Source organism: Hyaena hyaena, unplaced genomic scaffold (assembly GCF_003009895.1).
Source record: "Hyaena hyaena isolate Hyena2069 unplaced genomic scaffold, ASM300989v1 scaffold_619, whole genome shotgun sequence".
Lineage (NCBI taxonomy): Eukaryota > Metazoa > Chordata > Mammalia > Carnivora > Hyaenidae > Hyaena > Hyaena hyaena.
In genome coordinates, this window is record NW_024081252.1 from 569,376 (window position 1) to 596,925 (window position 27,550).

General features: G+C 46.6%; 1 protein-coding gene and 1 pseudogene across 2 annotated transcripts in view; both read right to left on the reverse strand.

The window, feature by feature from the left end:
* The window catches only part of LARP1 (La ribonucleoprotein 1, translational regulator), a 55,563-nt gene that overhangs the window by 26,218 nt on the left and 1,795 nt on the right, over positions 1-27,550 (reverse strand). The window lies entirely within an intron of this gene.
* Positions 6,269-7,156, reverse strand: LOC120248981 (annotated as a pseudogene).

The following is a 27,550-nucleotide window of genomic DNA, read 5'->3' on the forward strand; positions in this document are numbered from 1 at the left end:
TTAAATATTTCAATTCAGATTCACACACCAAGTTTACGATCTCTAAGCAATCCTGATCCTCAGGGTTAAAGAGAAAAAGAGACCATCAAATGATCTCTCAATATGAAAAGAATCAGAGTAACTCCTGGGGATCAAGTGACTCAATTCACTGATTCAGATTATACAAATGCCATCCCCTGTCCAGCTCCAGTCTGGCCCTTCTTCCGGACACTGCCCTTCAGAAACTGTCCTGGCTCTCGGACAGGTGTCCCAGGGAAAGAGGAGAGAAAGAAAGGGATTTACCACAAGTCCTGGAGGGGGAGGAGGCTGTGACATAAGCCCTTGGTGCACTAGAGGAAAGAAGAGCGCAGGGAAGGCCTGGAGTTCCCTTTCAGTTGAAGAAATTTGGTAACTCAACTTTTTACTCAGCATGGAAGACGGGGAGAGCCCGCCGTCCAGAATCTCTCTCAGCCTACACAAGGGCCAAACCCATAACACCCACTACAAAACCAGATAAAAAGAAATATTTTCTATGCTGTCTTGTTCTAGAAACATCCTAATGCTGCTGATCCTCTGAAATAAAAGCTACCCAGAGGGGCCAGATCTAGGAAATCTAAGGAGCAAAGACTTGGTCAAGCAACAGGAAACCAGTGGTTTTTTAGGGGGAGAAGGTACATGGGAGAGTCAAACTCTTCACGTCAAGGTTAAAAAACTGGTATGAGGGAGAAGCTGGAAATGAAACTTGGGAAAAAATGTGGGTAAAAGGTGAGACGAGGCTAAGGCCAGATGGAAGAAAGCCTGTGGGACTGAGAATGGGGGTCAGAGATTTCAGCCTCACTGCCAGAAGAATGGGGAGGGCCAAATGTTTATTTGGGGGCTGATACCATCTCCTGGAGATTGGCAGCTGAAAAGGCTAAGTTTACCCTGACCAGAAAGAACTTCTACTTTGGGGAACAAGGTTATTTATTAGACTGTATTACTTAATTTGACACTGGTTTCAACCAATCTGCTAACCAGTATGTGGCTATTAGGTCAATCTCCTAAGGGACCCTCCCAGACCTCAAGTCAAGTGCCCCTCCTACATCCTCTCACAGCACCGGAACCCTCACTCCCTGACTATGTGGTGCCTTAAGGGCAGAAACCAAACTGTTCGGATAGCAGTTATCCCAGTGTCTAGCTCCAGGCCCAGCAAAGCAGCTGACATTTGTTGAATGAGTGGTGAGTGCACAAAGCCCATCTCGCCTCTATGATTTCACACCAAGAAAAGAGGCTTTGCTTTCCAAGTACCAATTCCTGAGACTACAGCTTCATCCTCCACCTCTAGCCAGAGCTCTCCCCAGGCAGAACAACAAGTGTCCTCGGAATGCTGGCTTCCAGAGGAACCCCATGCCCAGCTCTGCCTGTGAGGTACCGGATTACCTGAAATCAGGGCTGGGTCCTAGTCCAGATTCTAGCACCCTTCAGTTGTATAACCTTGGGGGACACTACTTTACCACCCTCTCTGAACCTCATCTTCCTCAATTGAACAAAAGTAGTAACGTGAGGTCTAAAGGTATGAGGAGACAGAAGGCAAGACCTCCACCACTGAGATTTCTCATCAAAGAAGAGATGCTAGCGACAAGCTGTGGTTATAACATTATTAACAAGTGCACATGATATGTACTGAGCACTTACTAAATGCCATGCACTGTTGTACTGCTGAGCTAGTTTTTCTAACTGGTCTCATTTTACAAATGAGGAAACTAAGGCACATGGGGGAAAGATTATTTGCCAAAGATATTTGCAAACTGGGACCCCAAATGTGGAAGGGAGCGAAACCATCTAAGGGGAAGGTGAGGCAGAAGGAGCCTGGTTTATATCGCCCAACTATGCTCATCCCTCCTAAGCCAACCTAAGGGCAGAGTCATAGAGGAAGAGTTTGGGGACCACAGGCCTTTCAACCTAACCTCACTCACCCTAACACTCCTTAGGCAGAAACATTTTTCTACAAAGAAAACAGTACACTGGGTTAACTTCCTCACCTTGCTCACCAGTTCTTGTCACTGCCATTGTTGCCACTTCTCAGAGGTCCCTCTCTGCCCAGACCTCCCGCCCCGACTTCCCCCCAGACCTGTGGATGAAACACAGGAAGGGGCTGAAAGGCATCCCTGCATGCATGAGTGTGCATGTGTGCGTGTAGGGGACTTCAAAAGATCAACCCGTCTAGCAGCTCTGCTCAAAGGAAGCTGCCAGCCCCAGTGTGCACCCCTTGGCCTGGGAGGATGGGCAGGGCTGCTGGGTTCCAGTCACATGATGCTGCCGGGCCTGGACCAGGCCCAACCCCAGTAGACTATCTTTAGCCTCTGGTGACCCAGGAGGCCTGGTGCCCCCACTCTTCCTGATCAGACATGGGATCTGTCCCTGTGGCTCATCCTAGCTCCAAAAGCCCTGACCGAAGATAATTAATAATACTACTGCTGGAAGACACAAACAGCCAGTGGAGCCCCTGGCCTCCAAGTACCAGCACCTAACAAAGCCTTTCTGAAGAGCACATATGGTTCTGATGAGAGCAGTAAAATGGGTGCTAGTCTACAGTGCTTTGTATGTGTGATTTTACTCATCTGCCTCAAAAAGACACTATTAGTCTAACTGCTCATAAAGTGGAATGGAGGCAAGGGGACTTGCCCAGGGTCACACAGTATATCTGCGTGACATTATTCATACATCTCAGCATTACTTTCAGATTTCTTCCATGGAAGCCTTCCCTGTTGAGTGCCCAATGTAAAGAACTACCCAACTAGCAACTCCGGATCAAGTTCTAATTCAGTCTATAACCTGGGGTCTTCAGAGCCACCCCCTGAAACAGCTGCATTTGTATCTCAAACCCAATAATTACTGTAGTACATCCTTGGAAGGTGCCAAAGTTCTTTACCTATGGTAGCTCATTTCTTTTTCGTAACCACTTAGGAGATAGATATGATGCTGATTCCAGATTATAGATGAAGAAACTAAGGCTCAGAGAGGCTAAATGACTTGTCCACAGTTCAGGAGGCTACAAACCTCCAAAGCTGGGACTGAATCACTGGTACTGCTTGACCCCATCCCTGGGCTTTGCCGGCCTATAACACACCCTTTGTGGACAATGACTGCAGACTCTGTAGGGTGGGGATTGCTTCTACCTTGCCCACTGGCCACTGAAACCCAGGGTCACAGCAGGTACATGGCAGGCTCACAGTACACATTTACTGATGAAAGTATTTACAGAAGCACAGGTGTTTCTCAAAAAAATCTGAAAGCGCTCTCTTCTGGGAAGAGAGGTTAGCTGCCCCTCTGCATTAGGACTGAGCAGCACACATCTGTACAGTCCAGCAGCTGCAATCCCTGTGGGGTCTAGACCTGGCGTTCCGTACGGAGAGTTGGAATCCATATGTTTTAATCTCAACACCACGGGCCAGCCGTGGAAAAGAGAGGACAGAGAGAGTATGTGGCAGACAACACACAAAGGAACTCCCCAGAGGTCCCAGACTTAAGCCTCCAGGCCCCAGGCATGGCTGGCAACCCCGGAGAGCTTGGGAAGCACAGCTAGCAAGCAAAGGGGACAGCACCCACACAGAAGCAGCCAAGGCTCTACCCTCAAACACAGACTTAAGTGTTTCCAGAGCTTCTGAGTTTTCAAGAAAAGTAGAAAGATTATTAAAAAGAAATTTCTTGCTTTAAAAATACTGCTAATCAATTCACATTAAAAAAAAAAAAAACACAAAAAACCTCTTCCATGAGTCAGGTTCTGCTTGTGGGCTCCTGCATGCTCTCTTGAGGGACAGGCCAAGCACTGGGCAGCTAGGCCCTGGATTTCAGAAGCCATCCCTCTCAGGAAGGTTTTGAAGCACAAGCAACACTCTGCTGCCTGCCTGACTCTACTGATCTGATGTGGGAGGCTGCTGACCTCAAAGCTGGTTTTCCCCTGGTAACCCACCACTTCGGGTAATGCAAATTCACTTTTATTATTTTAATCTAGGGTATTCTCTCTTCAAGAGGCTTCTGAGTCCCCTGCCTCCCCCAAATTACTTTGGATTACTTTATTGGCGTGGAGAGGCTCTCAGACTCAGGCAAGGCTAGAAGGGACTTGAGAACGCTTCTCCTTGTACACACAGGAAAGCTGAGCCCAGGAGGGACCAGGCTGTGCCCAAAGTGACCAGTGAATTGTGTGGAGCTGGCACTGAATATCCAGTTCCTGCCTTCAAATCCAGAGCTTTTCCAGCTGGTGGGGAAGCCAACTTCCGGCCTAAACAAAATATGCTCTGTTCACCTAGACATTCACTCATGGCATAGGGGCATATCGTGCATGATAGGGGTGGGAGGCAGGTCCAAAATCCCAAGCATTACAGGAACCTCCCCCACTGTTTTTAAGATAAACAACTTCTTACATGCAACTGTTAATACATGACAGAAAAGGATGTGTGCTCTTGTTGAAATGGATCCAGGAGGGGGACTTCACTTCTGCCCCCATCTTTTTTCTTCACACTTCTCCAGGGAAGGCCAAACCTCTCAGCTTCCTCTCGAAGATGTCGGGTAGGCAGGTCCTGACCACTTACCCATGCAGTGTGCCAGGTTAGGCTCCCTCACTAGCCCTTGGTTTCCTGTTCTGAAATCACTGAGCCCTAATAGCTCCAGCCCTGCAGGCTGGGTAGACTTGGCAACAGGAAACCCCACAGAAATGGAAGAGACTTGCCAGGTATCCCAGAAACAGATGGTAAGTTGGGAGGTCTTGGGTATGGACTAGTTATACCAAGCCAGGTCAGCCAGGCAGACCTTGCTTCTCAGAAGGAGCAGATCTGCCCTCTTGAGGGGTCTGGGGCAGGGGGCCACTTCAGTGTCACATGCTACACCCTGACTGGGAAAGAGTAGAACCCTGGGATGCCACAGATGAGGAGACAGGGGCTGCCCCACCTGTAGACACTCACCCCTGCTCACAGATGCTCTCAAGGAAGTGGCAGGTACCCTATTATCCTACTTCACAGTCCCTTCCCCTTCAGTAAATGTAGAGGGGTTCTAAGCCCTATCTAAAATCCACCCTATCACCAATTTACCAGGCTGCTGGGCTGAGAGGCAGGACAGAGCAGCAGTTAAAAGCATGGACTCAAGTTCACCCGAAGATGTTCTAACCACCAGTCTGCATCAAATAAGTAACCCACAAGGCCAGGGGACATGGTTAAATCAGACCAACCATTCATGCAGCTCGTAACTTGATCGGCATTAACTGGGACACAAAGGAATGAGAACCAAACAAGCAGGTTCATGATGGAGGCAAAAAGGCAATTTACATGGGAAATCTCAGAGTCAGACTTAATCTCTCATTGTGAAGTTCATGATAGCTGCTAGCTCACAGATTTACAGCTTAATTGAGGTCATCATTAAACACAGAACTATCACAAATACATGATAGTTTTTTGGCTCTTTGAGGCAACTCTTGAATCTCTCTAGTGCTTAAAAAAAGAGTGAGATGGATAATGGTTGCCAGATTTATTTTATTTTTTAAATCTCAGGACTTATCTAATTAAATGTGAATTTGAGATCATCAGCAAGTAATTTTTCAGAATAAGTATGTCCTATGCAATTAAATTTAGGACATCTTACACTAAAAAACTATGCACCATTTATCTGAAATTCAAATGTAATTGGATGTCTGGTATTTTTATTTGCTAAACCTGGCCACATAGGAAGGAAGGAAGGACCACTGGTCCACGTTCCATGACAGGGGGGTAGTGAGCAGAGCCCTGGGCTAGGAGTCAGGAGACTGAAGGCCAGTACCAGCACAGGTGCTAGAGAGCCTTGCTGTGGGAGCTTAACATAAGTTTCCACCTTGGGGTCTTCAGTCTGGCCATTCAGAGGCCCATGGTTGGGGTGGAGGGGAGCTGTCATCTGTAGTCTTTCCAGGCCTAACATGCTTTGATTTTTATCCTTATGTTCACTGATCATCCTAACTACAACTTAATTGAAGCCAGCTTTCCAGAGGCACAATCTACCTCCAAAACCACTGCTACAAAAGTACCTCAGCCCTAAGATTTTAATATGCAGAATTACCTATCCTCTGAGGAGCTTATCAAAACATAGATTCCTGGGTCGCATCCTCCAGGGATTTTTGCTCAGAAATGGTGGGGCCAGGAATCTGCTAGGTAATTCTAAGGCAGGTTTTATCTAGATGGACACACTTGGAAGTTTTTAAATTTAACCCAGTGAGTTTCAACTGTTAATTCTCATAGGGGTTACCAGAACCACACCACATTTAGTATTTTATTTATTTATTTAGTTATTGATTTCTGATCTTATATATTTGTTCCTCTTACAACAAGCTCATTTTTGACTCAACTCAGACTTTGAGGAAGCAGCTCTCGTCTTTTGACAATCTGCTCTTGGTATTTTTCTTTGGATAACTTCTTCATTCTCTTGGCCAAAAGCTTAGCATATTCTGCAGCCTCTTCCTTGTTTTACTTTGCGCGCCACTTCTTCAAAGCAATGTGCCGACGTTTGTGTTGGAGGACATGTGGAGTAACAAGATGCTGAATCTTGGGAGCTTTGGTTCTAGGTTTCTTACCTTCTTTGTTTAGGGACTTTCTCACAACATACTGGCGGGCATCATCTTCCTTTGAGAGACTGAAAAGCTCGTGGATTCTGCTAGCTCTTTTGGGCCCCAGGTGACAGGGCACAGTAGTATCAGTGAGTCCAGGAAGATCCGTCTCCCCTTTTTTCACGATGACCAAGTTGAGAACACGGAGATTGGCATCGACAATGCAACCCCGGACAGATCTGCGCTTTCTTTCTCCAGTCCTCCATGTTCGGTAGCAAGAATACCCCTTACTCAGCAGTAGGTGGACACGGCCATGGGTCACAACACCTGCTTCATGGGGAAGGCTTGTTTGTCATTGTCACCACTGACTCGAACCACATAGCCTTTCCATTTTTCCCCTAGAGCGTCAGAAGCAACTTCTGTGGCCATTTGCTTCTCATAAAAGGTACAAAGTTTGCGTTCATCGTCCACTTCACGGAGTTTCTAGCAGCCAGTAGCTGGGAAAGAGATGTTCAGCTTCATTCGGAGGCTGCCTACCACCTCCGAGGTGCCACAAAAGAGAGGCCAATTTTATTTATTTTTTTTAACACCACATTTAATATTTTAAAATTAGGGCTGCACCTCTTAAATTGGTGGCGGGTACATGGGTTGTTTTAATATTTTATATTAATTAAAATTAATATGTTATATACCCATACATTTATAATTGTTTAATATCATTTGATTAAAATTAAAATATTTAATAATCTTTAAACTTACATTTATGTTCTTTTTAAAAGGTATATTTAAGTTCTTTTCTAAAGATTTTATTTTTAAGTAATCTCTACACCCAACATGGGGCTCGAACTCACAACCCCGAGATCAAGAGTTGCATGCTCTGACTTATCAGGGTTGGTCCGAAGGATGTGGAGCCCAAGCCTGCTACCCATTAACCTTGCACTCAGCTGGAATTTCTAAGCACAGGGTATATGAAAAACCCTCACCTCACAGCTGTGGAAACTGGGACCAGTAAGCTAGCAGGCTTGCAATACCACTTGGCGAAGAGGGGCAGACTTGGTTTAAATGCATATTCCTGGAATTCCCTCACGCTCCAGGAATAATTTTGGCAAGGAAGGGAGAGCTTAGGCATCTGCAGTTTTAACAAGTTTCTGACACAACGCTGATGCCAATTAATGTTTGAGAACTGAGACTGCTGGGAAGGAATCTTGGTCTCCAACCCCCAGTCCAGGGTCTCATCTCTGCAGACAGAAATTACCTGCCTCACAGGAGCAGGAGGGAGCATGTTTTAATTACACACACCAACAGCAGCCTCAGGAGGGGTGCATGAGAAGCACATCCCCTCCATTTACCCCAGTTCGATCTCTAGCATCAGGAAACAAGACTGGTCAGGCCAAGAATCCACAAGCTGAGTGTCTTGACAGATGGGAGGTCTCAAAGGATCAATCTGGGCTGGGTTTGGGGTTCAGTTTCACAATAGGCTCCAAACTATGGCTGTGCCAGAAGGAGAAGCATGAAGGCTCTGAAGGGAACTGTTTGCCTGCCTCCTTTTAAGAGCCAGATAGCCTCCACTCTCTTAGGCTAAGCCTGCTCTCTGCTCACCCAATGCTGGAGGCCTTGGTCTGCTACACAATAATGGCTACCATTACTAAGCATTCACCTCAAGCTTCCTGTTGTGGGCTTTTTGTGCATTTTTACCCTCACAATGATGGAATTACTATCCCAGTTTCAGAGACTAAGTGGCCAGCCAAAGTCACGCAGTGAGAAAGTATCTGACCCTAAGGATCTGAAATCTCAGGCCACCCTAGGCCTCCTTCAGCACTGTAGGAGACCAATATTTGGTTCTCAAAGGTCTCCAGCTCAAACCTGCAGGCCCAACAGGGGACTGAAGCCATGAGCACCAGAATCTACTTCTCTGAGCCTATGAGCTTACCTGTCAGGTGGGGATGCCATCCCTCAGCATGGGGGAAGAAGGGCAAAGCACAGTCAGGAATCAAAGCACTGCTTATTGAAGACAATGCTCTAGGATCCTGCAAACCAAAGGCCCAAGCCCTTGCCAGAACCCAGCCCAAGAGGATTTTGCCTCCTCCAGCAGATCAGAAAGGGAAGGATGGAGGAAACTGTAAACACCTTATAGGACAAAGTACAGGGAAGAGAGGGGAAAGGGGGGAGTGGAAAAAGCAGGGACTTTGTACAGACCCGGCTACAGGGCACAGGAGAGCTAAACAGAGCATAAACCACCCAACCAGGTAAACTATCTTTCCTTACGCCTGCTGACCAGGGTTAATCAGCTGTAAGATACTTCCTCACCCCTCGTGGTGTCAAAGTCTCAAACCGTATGAGGTAGGAAGGATAGACGTGGTTCTCCCCCATATTACAGAACAGAGAACTGAAACACAGCGAGCTTCCTGACTTGTCCCAAGAATATCAACTTGTTTTCTGAGATCCTAGCCCTATGTCCCAACCAGCCTATTGTGTCACCTGACCACTGGTAACTTGCCTCTTGAGGGGTCTGCATGCAAGACACTGGGGGAGTGGTGGTGAACAAGATAGTCCCTATGCTCTCAGGGTCCAGTTTATACAAGGGCTTTAATCTGAAACTCTACATGTGATTGCTTGATCTTGACTGCCTGGGATGCTATTACTGACAATCCTCAGGCAGCAAATGGGCTCAAGAAAAGCCCAAGATCAATTAGCAAGGTCTCCTATGAGCATCCTGTTTGGTAATGACTAAAAAAAATACTCTTCTTCTCAACTATATAACACATACTATGTACTGTGAATATAAAAGTAGGTAAGACTTAAGGATCCAGCCCATGAAACTAGTATGGGCGTGGTGGACTCAACATGCTTTCAGTCCAAAAGCCACTGAAAAGATCTGCACCTCAGAAAAGATCTGCAACCCTTAGGCCTGGGCTCTTCTAGAGGGATTAAGGCAAGTCCCAGGAAGAACAAAATACAAGAACACAAGTGAGAATCAAGGAATGGGTGCCTCTGTGGAAAGAACACTGGGCTGGGAATCAGGAAAACTGCCTACTTTACTCCCAGCAGTAAGGTGGTGCAATGGGTAAGAGCCTGGGCGGTTCAGTCGGTTAAGCGTCCAACTTTTGATTTGGCTCAGGTCATGACCTTACTGTTTGTGGGACTGAGCCCCAATCGGGCTCTGTGCTGAGAAGCAGAGCCTGCCTACGATTCTCTCTCTCTGCCCCTCCCTTGGTCATGCTCACTTACTCTCAAAATAAATAAATAGAGAAAAAAAAAAAATGAGCCTGGGCTCCAACAGCTCTTCTATCTTGGTGATTCTGGGTTTCTGTAAATGGGACTAGTTTCTAACCTAGTGGGACTGTGAGGATTGAATGAGTTGGTATTTGTGAAGTACTTGGAAATGGGCCTAGCACACGGTAAGCACTCAGTATTTGTTAGCTACTATGCTGGAAGTTTAGAGATCTCTCTGTGTATCTGAGCAGGCTTCATCACTGGTTTGTCTCACAAAACAGGGCTGTACAACCTTTTTATTTTTCATAAAGGAATTCTCCCCATGAATTCAATAAAATTCACTGCAGAATATTTTTTAAAAAAGGCCAATGACAAATTTTTCTACCCCACCCCAAGCTCAGTTTCTGAGGTGAGCTTCCTACCAGGTACCTAGTTCTCAAAGTTCGCTCAATGCCCCCACCCTTCCCAGAACCATACTTTATGCTCTAGCTGAAAGAACTCATCAGTAAAGGAGAGTAGAAGGGTGGGCCTGTTTTTCAGGAAATTTAGAGCATTTCTGGGCAACACCTCCTCCATTTGAGCACGCCTTCCTGGCTTCTGAGGGCTCAGGGTGTGTCATCGGCAGGCCGATGTCAGAGAGGGAAGAGAGCTGGAGGCTGGTGAGCTGGAGCCCCAGGAGAGACCCAGGAGGCCCTGCGTGTGCTTGTCAGCACTGGAGGCTGGTGCTGCCAGACCTCATCCTCTCCTCATCCTCACTCCTGTAGCACTGACCGGTGCAAAGGGCTCCTGTCTCTTTCCCTGAAAAGAACAAGGCAGAATGAAAAAAGACCCAGCATGAGCATCATGATTTCCTTAGTGCCATGTGGGAGACTCTGGCCAAGAGACTGAGGCCTCAGTTTTCTAAGAAAGGAGATGCCAGATGGCTTCCATGGCCCCTTTGGATTCTGGTCTTCCTCAAGTCTACAATCTCCAAAGAGCTGCTACCTCAGAGGGGCAATGGCAGTGATGATACAAATCAGGAGGTGGGATAGAGAAGGCTTGGAATGGCAGAGAACATTCCAGAGAATCCTCAAGCCTAGCTGCAGCCAATGGGGAACTTCAGCAGCCTCTCCACTCCCAGCCAGAAGTCCAGCATTCCCAGACTGCCACAGCCCTTATACTCCTCTCCCCATGCCTGGTCAAAGGGCCTCGAGCTCAGTGGACAAACTGCTGTGCTCACAGCTCCTGGAAAGATTGACAGAGTCAAACATCTTTTTAAAAAATGTTTCTAGAGGGGCGCCTGGGTGGCTTAGTCGGTTAAGCGTCCGACTTTCGCTTAGGTCATGATCTCGCGGTTCGTGGGTTCGAGCCCCGCGTCGGGCTCTGTGCTGACTGCCAGCTCAGAGCCTGGAGCCTGTTTCAGCCTGTGACTCCCTCTCTCTCTGACCCTCCCCTGCTCACGCTGTCTCTCTCTCTCTCCTAGAAATAAATAAAAAACATTAAAAAAAAAAATGTTTCTAGAGTTACTATTGAACCCTTAGTATGAACTGTCACTGTGCTAAGTACCTCCCTTGTAGTATCTTATTTAATAGGAAAATTGATGATGCTTACTTTTTCCTTATTAGTTATGCTTTAAAGGAGAAAAAAAAAAACCAACTGACTCCGCCAGTTTTTAACTCTAACCCTGGGTAGGTCTCTTAATTACCATTAAGCCTATGGAGAATGAATTTCTCCATAAGAGGGAGCCAACGACCACCAACCTCAAGGGCACTTGTGAAATACAGATAAAGTGTTCTGTAAACTCTTCTAAAGTCTTAAGGACTATCCCAAAGGCAGTACCAGTCCTTTCAATCCAAGGACTTGATGAAGACTAGACTAGACCCTAGGATAAATCAATGAATGGTGGTTCAGAATCCTCAGCTTTGGTAGCTGCCATCTTGGATGGTGTCCTACCTTAGGCAATAGAGCTCCCAAAGGAGTGGAAACCAAGTCATCTCCTCATTCCCTGGAGCAGGACCCTCCCAGACTGTGGAGACTTGGCTCACTTGTGCTCCTGGGTGCTACAATAATGGGGGAGAAGGCCAGGACCCCTGGATCCTCAAAACCTTAATCATCGGAACGCCTAGGTGCCTAAGTCGGTTGAGCATCCCGACTTGATTTCAACTCAGGTCATGATCTCATGGGTTCATGAGTTTAAGCATCGCACTGGGCTCTGCGCTGACAGTGAGGAGGCTGCTTGGGATTCTCTCTGCCTCTCCTGCACATGCTCTCTCAAAAATAAATAAATAAACTAAAACAAAACAAAAAACAAAAAACAAAAAACTCTTACTCATAAGCAACCCAGTCCCCGTTACCTGAGGGCTAATCCGAGGTCTGTAGCTCATCCCCAGCCCTCCTACAAAGGGAAAGGAGGTGGCCAGTGGCATATAATTGATACACTTAGAAGGGAGCCTCATTTTACAGTCTGAAAAACTGAAGCACAATTTTTTTGTGGTGGGGGTGGGGTGGGGAATGAAACAAGGCTCCTAAAGATCTCAGACCTGCCAAGGAATTGAGGTTCTTGCCACAGAAATGGCCTGGTGTGAAGCAGTACATCCTTGTAATAATAGCATCAGGGGGGCAGGGTGGTTTGACAAACTAATCAATTATTTACAGATTTCTAAGTTCCAACCTCATCCAGGTCAAACCATATCCCTTTCTGCACCTACTCTAGCCTAGCTGTTCTTTTCGCCACTGCTGACCAGCTGCCCTTGGGGATGTACTGTGGGCTTGGGAGCACCCCAGAACAAACCCAAGTGAATGTCTCTGCCCACCCCACACAGGTTTTCCTTTTGTACTCTGGCTAGTTGCAAACCCAAGCAGTAAGCTGTTGGAGGGCAGAGGAGTGTGGCAGAAAGAACACTGACCTGGGCATTAGTGTGCTTGTGTTTGAAACCTGCATCCCTGCGTGACAGCCTCAGTCAGTAGCTTCCCCGATGTGGGCCTGTTCTCCTCAGCAAAGTGCGGGGTGTGTGCAGGCATGTGCACATGGTGCATGTGAATTCTGGACTGGGCTCAGTGCTCTCAGATCAACTCCAGGTGCCTGCAGGGGGCAGTGAAGGAGTGGAGGCTTCAGAGGCAGAAGAGATGGGGTGTGTGCCTGCCAGCTCCTTAACCTCCGTCACCAGGAAAATGTTCCTTTATTACCAAGACCTGCTTTGAGGGTTAAGCAGATAATTGCCCTTGAAAGCCTCTGTTTCTAAGTGGGGTGGGAGGGGGAATACAGCTCATGAGATATTATTATCCCATTTTTTAAAAAAAGCATGTGTATATATATATTTAATACATATACATATCACCCAGTTAAAATAAAGTATAGAAATGTGCCGTCCAATACAACAGTCGCTAGCCACATGAGGATACTGACCACTTGTTTTGTGGCTAGTCCAAACTGAAAAGCGCTTTGAGTATAAAATACACACCAAACTTCAAAGACTTAGTACAAAGACTATAGAATATTTCACTGATAATTTTTATGTTCATTATATGTTGAAATGATAATCTCTTATTTTGGGTTATGTCATTTAAGTTGTCACCGGTCTTTACTTTTTTAGAAATATGGCTACTAAAAAAATTTGTAATTATATATATATAGCTTGTGTTGTATTTCTATTAGGCAACATGGTCTAAAAGGACGTGGTTGTTTAGTAGTGTTTATGGTGGCTGGTGGACATTTTTCTACTATGAACTGGTGTTGCCTGAATAAACTAAAAAGACTTCCCCTTTGAAAGAAGTTAAAAGGCCCAACACATAACAGTAGTCCCCATCCCCTTTGGGAAGAGCCAGAGAGCCTCCTGGTGCCTGTAGAGGGCCACCTCCCATCCTCCAATTGGCCCAGAGGCCAGGCCTGAGAAACCACAAGGTCAGCAGGGCTCTTTCCAGCAGGCTGCACGTGTCCTGACAGAGCTGAAGAGGAAGAGGGGCCAGGGCCCCTCTGCAAGATCAGAAGTTCCAGGGCCTGCTCACACCCACTAAAGGTGGCCAGGGGGCAGAACTGGGAACTTTCAGGCTGGGCCATTAGAGTCCCGTACAGATTCCTGCTGCCTGAAGATGTGTGTGGTTGTCTCTCTCCCAGAAACTGTTTTCCAGGTAAGGTCTGTATGCTTCTGTGTTCTAGAAGAATGCAAAGCCAGATGCTAAGTACTGCAGAACTCTGGAGTCAGTCTACTATGGGTTGGAATCCCAGCTACTTATTAAATACTACATGGCCTGAAGCAAATTACTGAACCTCTCTGAAGTCTTCTGTTTTCTCATCTGTAAAACGAGGATTATAACTGTAGATCCCACAGAGTTGTGGAAATGAACCTAGATAATGAATGAGATGGTGTGGGTGGCTCACAAGTTTGATAATCATGTCAGGAGTGGAGGGTCTGGGGCAGTCTGGCCTGGCTCCCTGGTGTATCTGTCCTCAAGGCAAGCTACTCATGAGGTAGATTCTGGGACATCTGGCTAAGTACAGGGACACGATAAAAGCATATTAGTGACAGACGAGCAATGCATTCGTAAGCACAGGTCCCAATCCCTTCTTACAAGCTGCGAGAAATGAAGGTCCAGCCAGAAGAAACGAGAGAGCAGGGCTGAAACAGAACTTGGATCCACAGACTTTCAGTTTGCTCTGACCCCACCCTGAAGATCTTACCTGAAACTAAAAAGCCACCACGGTTTCTGACAAGATGTTGGAACAGAAAACTGTGGCACTGAGAGCCCGTGCTGGGCTTGTACTCCATTCCCCAGAGCTCCCACTGGTGCCCCCATGTCATTCCCCCACACTCTCACTCCACTTCAACCCTGGGGCATGGAGCCTGCCTCAGACAGGCCTGGGGGGAGGGGGAGGGGGTACGGGGGGCCGCCAAGCAAGGCAAAAAACCAACACTTCTCCAGGCCATTCAGCCAGGAGACCTAGAACCAGGGGAATGACCTCTGCCTGCGTCAGGCCATCTTCTTATTAATGGGCACAATACAACAATAATTTGGCTTCTGGATAGATAGAAGGAAGTAAGAAACGGCAATCAGAAAACTTCCTCTTTAATGTAGCCTAGTCTCAAAGGAAAACAGTAAGGTTAAAAAAAAAAAAAAATCAGGCCTGGTACTGTGCCATCTTCCATGCCTTTCCACCTCTTCCCTAGACTTCTGTAGAAGTCTCCAAGAGGTCTCCCTGCTTCCGATCTGGCCTCTCCCTGCCCCCCACATCAGTCCATTCTGCATAAAACAAAGTAACTCTCAGGCAGAAATCATATCATGCTACCTCTCTCAATGCTTTCAGAACAGGATCCAAACTCCCTAAGCTGGTCTCCCAAGACTTCTTGCTTTGGAGTTTTTGAGTCTCTCACCTGTCATCCACTCAGGCCTCTTGGTCCATTCCTTGGAGAACTCTGAACTCATTGCCACCTGGTACTTGCAGTTCTTCCAGGCAAGAATACTCTGCACCATGTTCCTTATCAATCCCATCTTGGCTCACTCACCCTTACGGGCATTCCCTGATGAGGTGTTTGAAGATGGTCCTCAGCCACAAAACTCCAACACTTTTCTAGCACACTGCCTTACTCTTTCTTTCACAGCCCTTACCATTACCAGAAGCTGGTATTAAAGATGCCTGCAGGGGCACCTGGGTGGCTCAGCTGGTTAAGTGTCCGGCTTCAGCTCAGGTCATGATCTCGTGGTTCGTGGGTTCAAGCCCCGTGTCGGGCTCTGTGCTCACAGCTAGCTCAGGGCCTGGAGCCTGTTTCCAATTCTGTGTCTCCCTCTCTCTCTTTGACCCTCCCCTGCTCACACTGTCTATCTCTCTCTCAGAAATAAATAAAAAACATTAAAAAAAAAAAAAAAGATGCCTGCAAATCGACACTCCTCCCACTGAAAGGCAGGGCCCATGACTCCATCTCTTCATTCCCAGCAGGATCTGGGATCTGTATCATCCCACCATGGTAAAAGTGACATTGCGCTAGTGCTCAGGTCCAGGACCTCAGAATACTGACAACATCTACTTCCTGTCACTTGGAAAGTTCTGTCTAGGAGCACTAAGCCACTGCACAGTAAGTCCTACTACTCTGAAATCACCATGCTGGAGAGGGCACCTGAGGGCCCTCCACTTCCAGCTAAATTCAGCCTTACAGCCATCCCTGCTACAGTACCAAAAATGCTAGTGAAGTCTGGAGGGCCCTCCAGACCAGGACACCCACTACACTAACACTGCCATACAGAAAAGAATCAGCCAGCTGAGTCCTATCCTAACCCTGACCTACACACAAATCAGGGAACAAAATGGTTGTTTGTTGTTGTTGTTGTTGTTTTTTAATGTTACCAAGTTTGGGGTGATTGGTTATGTAGCAATAGATAGCAAGAACTACCCTGTTAGTTTACTAGGTCTCCCCCACTAAAATGTAAACTACAAGGGCAGCTCCCTTCTGCCTTGTTCCCATCAGTATTGCCCTGGCCTAATACTCAGTAGGTTACTCAAATAAATGTATTAAATGAATAATTTTCACTTTGGTGGTAGCCAAATTAGTTCCTTTCATACAAAGGAAGGTTAGGCTCAAGCTCTGGTGTTTCTCTTGATTAGCCTGATGACCCTGAATACTCAATCTCTTGAGATGGGCCAGCTTCCCGTCCACTGATCTTGTCAATACTTTGACGCTGATCTCCACCAGACATGGGCTCTAAATCTCAGGGCCAGAAGAAGGGGGGGTGGGTCTCAGCAGTAACCCAGTGTAACCAGGTACGGGATGGCGAATCTTCTCAAGAACGTTTCTGTCAAGAGATGGGCCACTACTATGGTGGGGCGTTTTTTTGGTGTATTTTTTTAAAGTTTATTCATTTACTTTGAGAGAGAGAGAGAGAATGTGAGCATGAGGATGGACAGGACAGGGGCAGAGAGAGAGGGAGACCATCCCAAGCAGGCTCTGCACACCATCAGTCCAGAGCCGGACGTGGGGCTCAAACTCACAAACTGTGAGATCATGACCAGAGCTGAAGTCAGATACTTACCTGACTGAGACACCCAGGCACCACCACTGTTTACATACTGCTATGAATACTCCTAACCTTCTGGGGCAGCTTATCTTGCCCAGCACTTTCCAGAAGCAGAAGACAGAATGCCTCATGTCTGGGTAGAAAAATCCTAGGTAGAAAAACCACAGCCCTGGCCAAGCTCTCAGGATTAACACTAAAGTCAGTCTAATCAGGTGGGGGGAAGCAATCTCCTTTAGATGAAATCTTTCTCAACACACTGTAGTCTTCATCTCCACACTGATGTATCAAACTAAACCCTAGCAGGAAAGGACCTTGAGAGGTCTTCTGGCTTAACCACTTTCATTTACAGAAGAGGAAAAGAAATCTAAAGAGCTTCAGTAAATTGCCCAAAGTGTTTTAGCAAGTAAGTGAACCAAACTGCTGGGACTAGAAGGCTGGTCTCCAGTTTCCTGCCCAGAGTTCTCTATCCTACACCTACTACAGCGCTTACACCAAAAATGGTATGAGAAGCAGGCCTGCCTTGGTGAAGCCTCTCTCCAGTGTCTCTGCCCCCAAAAAGAATTCAATACACCAATGCACACACAAGGGATCAAGGATCTTTTCCTTTTCCATCTGAGACCTAGTAACATCTGCCTTAGCTGCTCTCACACCTACACAGTGTTTGAGCTGGAAGAGACCTTAGAGATTAGGATTAGATTCCACATCCATTTCACAGATGGAGGAGAGTGAAGGCTCAATGGGACCTAACGTAAGCTGGTTTCCCCATCCCTTAGGTCTCAGAAAGCTTTCTATCACTGCTCTGGGGCATCAGGCCACAATACCTAGCGGTGTCCTGGGTATAGAGTCCCCTCTAGAGACTCCAATTTCTGCCCTTTAGGTTTTCTCGACCTTCTCCTCTCAAACTCTTCTCCTATAAGAACTGATGCTCTTCAGTTTGTAGGCTGGACAGACTACTATTCTCTCTGCCTTGTACAATAAAACATACAAAGTCTGAGCCCACAGGCTCCATGCTGGTGTCCTTGTCTAAAGAGGGTAGGTACTGCCATTGGACAACAGTCACAAAGGAACAAAAATTCAGTGTGGCTGGGTCTTCTCATTTTTTTTCTGTAACAGGTTAATTTTTCTTTAAGTTTATTTATTTATGGGGGGGGGGTGCAGAGAGAGAGGGTCCCAAGCAGGCTCTGCACTGCTAGCACAGAGCACAAAGCCTGATTCGGGGCTCAATCTCACAAACTGCAAGATCATGACCTGAGCCAAAACCAAGAGTCAGATGCAAAACCAACTGAGCCACCCAGGTGCCCCATAACAGGTTTACTGATGTAATTCACATGCCATGTTATTCATCTATTTAAAGTACAAGCAAAATTCAATGGGTTTTGTTTGTTTCTTTGCATATGGAGTCTACCCCTCCAAATTTCTAGGTTTCCAGATAAATTTTCTTAATTTTAAAATATAGGTGATTACTTTAAACTCTTTTTAAAATGCAAGACCAATCAAAACCTGTCAGCAGGCTGGACTGGGCCTGAGAACATAAGATAAGGAATGCCCATTTGTGACTTCTGCCTTTTAGGATCTAAGTCCCATCATGACAGTGCCTAATTGTCTACCCATGGTGAATTTCAGGGCCTGACACCTACAAGTACTCAAAAATTTCTGAATGAACAAACCTGGGCAAGCACTTTGCAGATTTGCAGCTGCAGAGAGAGCACATCACCATCCAACCGGTTTAATTATTATCATATCAAGAAACTCAGTACCTCCCATGTAGCAGCCGAACCCATACTGGGGCACTGCTCAAAGTTACTGCTTGACCCTCTACCTCCCACCTGCCATCAGAGCTCTAGCCATAGGGCCAAAGGAAGTAGGTCTATTCAAATGCTATACTTCAGAACAGCCAGCATTTCCACCCACCCCAAGCTTTGATTCTTTGGGGAAAATAGTCCTAGTTCCTTCATCCTCATAGAAAGGTGCATGCATCCCAGTGAGCTCCGCCTCCTCTGTGTTTTCCTGATTTCCTGTCTCCCTCCCACATTCCCCAGCAGCAGCATCCGGCTTCCCACACCCAACTCTGCTCTCACCTTGTCCAAACTCTACCCCTACACTCAGCTCCACTTCGGGGAAAACCTAAGCCAGGCTATTCCATGTACAAAATTAGTATCTCTTCCTCATGCTGCTGTTAATACGTATACAGAGAACAGGAAAAGCAGAGGCCTCTGCTCCCCCATACACCCCTAAGGCTGGAGAAAGACATCAAAGATGGGTGGGGGGGATTTCACTGCAAAGCATGTAAGTCCATTTCTCTCTGACATTCTATTGCTAGTGCACTCCTAAGCACCACAATGTGGGCTTCCTGCTACAGGCTTATAACCCCTCAGTGACTCTTTAATCCCCCTCTACCACAGAGATGCCTGACAGCCCAAGACAAGGTCTGAAGAGCTGACTCTAAGAAATAGCATGGGCTGCCTTCCTGTGTATGCTCAGGACCAAAGAGAAGGGATCAAGGGGCCGGGGATCCAGGAAGACAAAGAAAGGCTGGCTTTGGCTACTGAGCTCTGTGTGCAAAAGACTTAGGTCAAAACCAAATCCTCAACACTCTCAGAACTATAACTTCTTATTATCTGCCAGGCTCCGGCTAAGCTCTCATGTTCAACTACCTCATTTTCAGCAGTGACTCTAGCACATGAGGACTCCAGATATAACACCATTTACTGAAGCCTAAAAGTTACCAACCTGTCTGAGGGCACTCAGTTGCTAAGTGGCTGGAGCTAACTCAAACTGTGCTTGACGGACTCCAAAGGCAATGTTCAGCCACCCCATTCTACTTCTTTCTCCAGAGGTGGAGTGAAAACTGAACTGAAGTAGGAGCCAAGAGGCTTGGATTCAAGTCTCTGCCTTTCTCTGAACTGTGATCTTGAGCAACTCCCATTTCCTTTCTAGGCTTGAGGTACACAACCTGTAAACAAGGGGTTTAGATTCAATGACCTCTGGGGTCCCTTCCAGTTCTACATATTCTTCCTCTTACAAAAAAAGGGAAAGGAAATCCCAGCCCCTGAGAGCACAGCAATGGGGAGAGAGTTGAGCCTGAGCACTGGGCTGGGTAAGCCTGACTACAGAGCCCTGCATTCTCAGAGACTCACTATAGCAGCCTATTTGTGGGCAAATGCGGAACCACTACTCCCAGCACAAGTCTAAAAACAACTGAATTAAGCTGAGGAGAGGTGGCTCTAAAAGAAACCCTGTGCACGCGGCTATCTGTGGAAAAGCCTGCAGAGCCAGGCTGCAGAGCAGCTGACAGCAGGCGGCCTAGTGAGTCTAGGAAGTCCTGCCACACAGGCGCCTCCCCTGGTGGGGGTGGGAGTTGCCACGCCACCTGCAAGCTTATCCCCTGCCACTACTTCTAGGACTTCCTCCTCTTTCTGCTTCGCCTGCTCCATCAGTGTCAAGCAGGCTGGAGGCTCAAGCATGAGCTCAGCTTAGGCCAGTACATCAGAAACTGTGCTTCTTCCGGCAACTGAGATGCATTCCAGCTACTGCGGCCTTCTGAAAGGTCAGAGAAATCCCATAAACTGGAGCTGCTCTCTACGCCTAAAGAAGGACAGCTGATAATTGCCCAACACTTCAGGAATGACTTGGAAATCTGCTCCCTTTTTAATCTGGGAACCTTGCCCCAAAGGATCAGACAGGAAACCCCAAACCATGTATTCTTAAGAGGTTCTCATTGGCCAGAGTAATCTTTCAAAAGAAAGAATCAGACCATGCCACTCTCTCATTTAAACTCTTTAATGGCTTTCCAGGGCGCCTGGTTGGCTCAGTAGGTTGAGCGTCAAACTTTGGCTCAGGTCATGATCTCGTGACTCGTGAGTCTGAGTCCCATGTCAGGCTCTGTGCTGACAGCTCAGCGCCTGGAGCCTGCTTGGGATCCTGTGTCTCAGTCTCTGCTCCTTTCCTGCTTGCACACGCATGCTCGCTCTCTCTCTCTCAAAAATAAACAAACAGTAAAAAAATAAAAAATAAGCTGTTCTCTGGTTCCTATAAGAAATAAAATAAAAATTTTAACGGCTTTCCACTGCCTTCCAGTTAAAATCACAACTTGTCTAAGTCATCTAGAGTACAGGCACAGGGAATTTACTCAATTCCCTGAACCCCAAGGCCTCTGCTCTACCAAGAATGAGCTTTCTTTCTAGGCTTTTTCTCAAGTAACTCCTACCTAGCCTTCCCATTTCAAGTGACTTAGCTACTGCTTCCTCCAGAAAGAATTTTCTGACCTAGACTGACTTGGGTGACCCTCCTACACTCCCAGAGAATCCCACCATCTTCTTACACAGCACCTTCCATACTCAATTGTGAGTGCATATGCTTCTTTCCCAGTGCAGATCTGTTATTCACTGTGGTATCTTCTCGAAATGTGCTCTGTGAGGCTGTCAAAGTATGAGATCCATCCAATCATTCACTAATTAAGTGTTGCCTGAGCTCCTGAGCTGCCTACTATGTGCCAGGCATGTTGTAGATGCAGGGAATCAACAGTAGCCAAATATCCAAGCCCCTGACTCAATGGTGATTAAGGGTTTAAGAAGAAAAACGAAGCAGGGTAGGAAGAATGGGGATCCAGGGTACGGGATGGAGGCCTGCTATTTTATACAGGGTGGTCTGGGAAGGCCTCTTCATCACAGTGTTACTTGAACAGGAACCTGAAGAGAGTGACAGTAGGAGCCACGTGGCTGAGGAAAGAGCATTCCAGAATTAAAGCCCTAAAGCAGAGAATACACAACATACTCTAGAAAAAGCAAGGTGCAAGGCTGTTGGAAGGGAAAAGTGGTGGAAGATAAGGCTAGAGCATGGGAGGATTGGGTGGTGTGGGCAGCCATAACAAGTGGGGTCTTAGAGGATACTCAAAGGAGTTGGAATTTTATTCCATGATGAGAAGCCATGAGAGGATCTTGAGCAAGAGTGACAGGAGACCAGATAGGAGACTGCTGCAGCAATCTAGGCGAGAAGCCATGTTGTATGGACCAGGCTGGCAAAAAAGGAGGTGGTAAGAAGTGTTTATTTAGCTTTGGACCCAGTTTTTAGGAGCCAAAAGGATATACTGGTAAATTAAACATGAGGTGGCAAGGATGACCCTAAAACTCTTAATCCTAGCAATTAAGAGGATAGTTCTTTACTAATTTCTGAATCCCACTTTCCTCATCTGTGAAACTGGAATAAAAACGCAACCTTCTTAGCAGATTATATGGGCTAGAACGTGTGAAGGACCCAGTGAATGGTAAGTCTGATATCACTATTAATGATCTTGGGATCATCAGGAGTTTAAATAAGCCGGTGTACGCAAAAAGGAGAGCAAAGACCATACAGAGCCCAGGTGGACGGTTCATCCAGAAGGCTCCTGGCCATGGTGGGACTTCAGCTCCTCTGAGAGGGTTGCAACTTCATTTTCAAGTACAGAAGAGAAAAGCCTACCTTGAATTACTGGAATGCATGTCTGGAGGATAAGGTGGTTACCACAAGTATGGAGGGTTATTACAAAGTGCCCTATAAACAAGGCCTCTGATGGAGGGGGTCATCTGGGTCTACTAACAGTACCTCATACTGAGGTGGAGAAGCCCCTCACTACATGTGACAGATTTAGATGGCTGGCTTTACTAAATTCATCAATAAAGGCCCACAATCCTCACACTCCACACCTACAGCTTTGCCAGTCCAAAGTACAGCCAAAAGAAAGATAACATGTCAAGACTGTCCCTGTAATTCTCAGAAAACCCCTCAGGGAGCCACCCTAGGCTATCTGCCACAAGGCGGCCAAAAGGCCCTGGTAACTTCTACAAATAGCGTTACCTGAAAATTAAGCTAACTCCTGATCATCCATACTCAGTTAGGAAAGTCACGAATAACTCATCAGAAGAAATCACTGAAACTACTGTACATAGACCTGGCTTTGGAACGCACCTTCTGGTACATAAATCACTTACAGCTGTGTGGGACATTTTAACTAATGAACTAGGCTATCCCAGACTTGGATTAATCTGATCCTCAAAACAATCTCAGCAAGGAGATTAGTCCCATTCTGTGTAGAAGAAAAATAGAGGTTAGGCAAGCTAAGGTCACCAAGTGAAAAAAGACACAGGTACTCTGCCCCTGTTCAGATTCAAATCACCTATCCCTCTGCTCTTTCACCTGGCTCTTTCCTATGCTTTCATTAGCGAGTGCCCCAAAACTTACTTCCTTTCATGAAGCCCCAGCAAGGTAAGGCTGTCCCCTCTCCTGACCACTCTATCAGGTAACTCTGGACTAGCCAGGGGTGTTTGTGTGCCCAGACTGAGGCACCTGTAAGCCCTCTCAAGGCCCCAGCACCCTAATTACCCTCTTTGTGAGCTTGTCTCGGGATTTTGCTAACAGGGGCACTCCCATCTGCCAAGCTCTCCATTTTAAAGAGTTTTTTGTGGTTTCAGGCCTGCTCCTCCTCCTCTCCCTGCCCGCCTCCCTTTGGGAGGGAATGAGTGCTGAGTAACAGCTCTAAAATGCTCACTCTAGCCTAGGTCCCACAGCACACAGTGGGTGGGTCGGCCAGGAGACTCCACCCCTCAGGAGGTTCAGGGTTCAGTCTGCTGAGACCACCCCTAGCCTGAATGGGCAGGACTCTCCTTCCCCAGCAGGCACTCACTTCTCAGAGTAGAAAACTCAAATGCCCCACCCCCACCTCCCTTTCAGAGGGTCTGCTGCGCTTTCTTTAGAAGAGAAAGGAATTTGAACTGCAGGAAAACAGCTTTAAACCCTCATTTATGGAGGCTAATCTAGCAGTCTGTAGCCAAGGGTGCATAATATACACAGTTACAGAGCTCATCACCCTTGACAAGTAAGTCCCTCATAGTCATCTAAAGTGATCAGATGTCCTCACTTGTCACCAAAATATCTTCTTGAAACTGTTTCAAATCAGGATCCACGCAATGCATTTGACTGATGAATCACATCTTTTCGTCTGTAACAGTTCCCCTTTTTAAAAAGGTCATTTATTGATAGTTTGTCCTGTAGAATTGCTCCCCTTTCAAAAACTAGATAACTGCTAACTCATGGTCAATCAATCTGTCCCTTTGTGTCTACACATCCACGGTTCTAGGGCGGGTTCAGTTCTTCTTTGGTGGGGGGAAATTTTCATTAAGCAGTGCCGTGTGCTTTCTATTATGGTACCGCAAGGTGCATGACGTCTGCCTGCTCCGCAACGTCTGCTATGCACCCCAAGTAATCCACCGAGCTTTGAGGAGCCAGCAGAGTCTAGCCCTCTCAGAACTTGGGATTCAAAACTGGAGTTGTTAACCACTACAACAGATATACATGCACACATATAAAAAGCTGTGTTGGTTTCTTTCTTTCTGGGGAAAGGGTTTCTTGAAAAAAAAAAAAAAAAAGGTTTTTTGACACTAAAAATACTTTCAAGGTATCTAGACCTAATCAGATTCCCTCATTTTCAGATGAAGAAACAGAGGCAGAGAAAGCATGGGGGTGGGTGGCTGGTATCCACACAGCTAGTCAGCAGCAGAATCAGAAGCGGAATGAACACACTTAATAATGGTCATCACTTATTATAAAAATTTTTAAACAGCGGTTACTGGATAGACCACTTATTAGATGGTCTGTGCCTGGCATCATACTAAGGGCTTTATAAACTTTATCTTCTTTAATTCTTACAACTCTCAGAAATAGTTAATTATCAATATTCTCATTTTGAGGAGGAGAAAACAGTGGCTCAGAGAGGCTGAGTAATTCACCCAAGATTGCACAGCAAGTTAGAAGCAAAGCTCAATATATACAAATATCAAATCATTACGTCGCATACTGGAAACGAATATGTCCATTATACCTCAATTTAAAAAACCAGCAGCAGCAGCAGCAGCAGCAGCAAAACAAGTGAGGCTGAGACTCAAAATTTCAGACTGTATGATTCCAAGGCAAAGAGAGTTCTTGCTTCCTCCCAGTCCACTTCTCAAGGTGGCGAGGGAAGAGGCCAGGGTCTGGAGTGGCTCTGATGCCACAATGAAAAGTGATACTCCAGATCCACAGAGATGCCCCACCCTAGTGCAACAAGGAGGAATCTAGGCAAGGGCCTAAACCCAGGAAGCAAAGTAGAGAAAGAGAGTAGAGGTATATTTGGGGCCAGGTCGGTGGGGTGGAGAATCCCTGGAATTGACCTGGGTTAGCTGGGATTTTATAAGTCTTTTATTTTGTACCATCAGTTAGCTACACTTCAAAGGAACATACACAAAAAGTGATGCCCAGAACATAAATACTCAAGGCTGACAGCCTGCCTAGACTTTCCTTTAAAGTTAAGAAAAAGACCATAGCACTACTTAATTTTCTTATTACATGGAGTTGGAGGTGCCACACAATCAACCCACTGATTCCCCCTGCTGGGGTGGGTAGAAGCTTGTCGTGACGACACATTCAAGTCTCAACCCACTGCACGTGAATTAGCAAAGCAAACTTAAGTTCAGTTACAGCCTCTCCCCACAGCCCTGAGAGCACATGTGCACTCTCCCAAAGGTAGCTTTTAACGAAAGGCAAATAAACAAATTAAAATTTATTTTTAAAACATTCATCATACCACATTCCAAAGCAAAAAGAGCCAATTCTTTGGATCAGCAACCTTTACCATTATCCACACATGCCCTTTGTGTCTGTGGATAAGCAAAACTCCATTTTTAAGGAGATGGATCCCATACATTTCATGGACTAGTGACACAATACCAGAAAAGGAAAGTACTGCATTGTCCACCCCCTCCCCCGTATCTTACAGGTGGAAAAAAATGGAGACCCAGAAAAAATCCTGGAAAGCCCCATAGTCTCCCAGTCTCCCAGGCACTGGGCTATCACCACAGTGAATGATCAGAATCCCAAGAGTCAAAATAAATCATAATTTAATCCTTCTTATACAAACAGAGAAGCTCAGACACATAATGGCTAAGTAACTTGCCCAAGGAGGCACAACTAACAAGTGGGAGAGCTGACATTTAATCCCAGAACCTTTGCTTGTTCAATGCATGTATCATTTCCCATCCTGCTTCTCTCATATTCAGAAAAGCTGCAGCTAGAAGAAGGGAAAAATTTTAAATAGCTTCAAAATATTCTAGAAGGCAAGGAAATACAAAGAGCCAAAATGCAAATCCTGACTTGAAAACTACAAATGTAAGATGTAGAAGCTTAAACCAGAATAGAAAACAGCACAAGAAAGGGGGATATTGAAAAACATCTTTTATTACTAGTTACTGCATGTGTCCCTTAAAGAACTAAAACACTAGCATCTGAGCCAAAAGGAGGGCTAAAAATAGGCATTTGCAGCAAGCTTTGGAAAGCTTTTAGCTTTGCTTATGAGGCACTCATTTCTGTAGACTCCCAAAAACATATGCATCACAGAACACACAATTTACCAAGACCACACTGCCACTACACTGGTGTCACATTTAAGCCTGTCCAAGCTGCAAATAAAATCAGGGCTGAAGAATGGCCTTAGCGGTCCAGGCTGACTCCAAAGGGGCCACCCTCTAACCATACAGACAATTCAATCACAAAATTCTCCCTCAAAAAGCATCCAAGCCCTAACAACAGATTCACACAGAGAAGCTACTGAATTGAGAGTTAGTCTGTCAAAGACAAGTCCAAAGGTTCAAAAACCGACGAGTAAACAAAACACTTTCTTGCCTTAAGAGTCCAGAAAAACAAGAACAGAGCAAAACTACCAGACTCAGAATTTTGCTTTGGGCACTTAAAGCAAGTTGGCTTCTCCACTCCAGGGAAAGGCAAGATGCCAGCCAAGCTGTCTTCTTCCCACGATCAATAACCCCAGTGACGCACCCTACCAAGGGCCCCTGCACTTGCACAAAATGCCAGCTCAGGCACCCAATACCACCTGATGTCATGGCTGATTTAAAACCCACAAGGCAGGTTCACCATTAGCTAAGCAGCAGCAGCCAAGGTGAGTAGCCCCATTTAAACTTCTGAAGAGTGCTCTCTCCTGGGGATGATTATACCCCTTTGAGTTTAAAGAGGGGGGAGGGCCAAAGAGTGTCTTAAAAGTTGCTTTCCCTCCCTCTGTGGGTGGATCCGGAGGGATATGCAAGAAAATGGGAGGTTTCAGCACTGCCCTTTGCATAAGAGGGTTCTGGAAGGGAAAGGGGGGAAGAGAGGGCAGAAGGAAGAGAACGCAGTTTGAGGTATTATTAGTAAACCCCAAATGTCCCCTCCTCCAAATGAAGCAACCTTAAAAGAAATAAAAATTGCAACATGTCATCTTCAGAATTGGCTGTTCTGGTTTCCCTAGGACTAAGGGTGATTCTAATCCCTTGAACGTGAAGGCATTAAGCTCCCTCTTCAACTTTCCCCATTTTGATGGTTTAAACCAGTCAGCCTCAACCACTATAGCAAGTGGAGTATTTAAAAAGCACTAAGGCTTCGGCCAGAGACCGTCATTATAGCTACAAGCGAGTTTGGATACTGGTCCACTTCAACAGGACTCAAAACACATCCGCTGTGCTTCGACACGCCGGCAAAGGGAGGCGGCAGGGCGCGCCCCCCACCCAATCCGGCGAGGAGTCTCGGCAAAGGGAGGCCGAGACTAGCCTCCAAATTCTGCACCGCCTCCCCAGCCCCCACGCTGACACGGCTCCGCTGGGATCTCCCAGGGGGCCGGGTCCTCGGGACCGAAAATCCGAGCAGGGAGAGGGAGGGCGCGGGGAGCGCCGGCCGGCGGTCACATGCCGCTCCCCGCGCGGGGAGGCACCACGTTGTCCCGGCTGCGGAGGAATGCCGGGAAGGGGGGCCGCGCACTCACACTCGCGCACACGC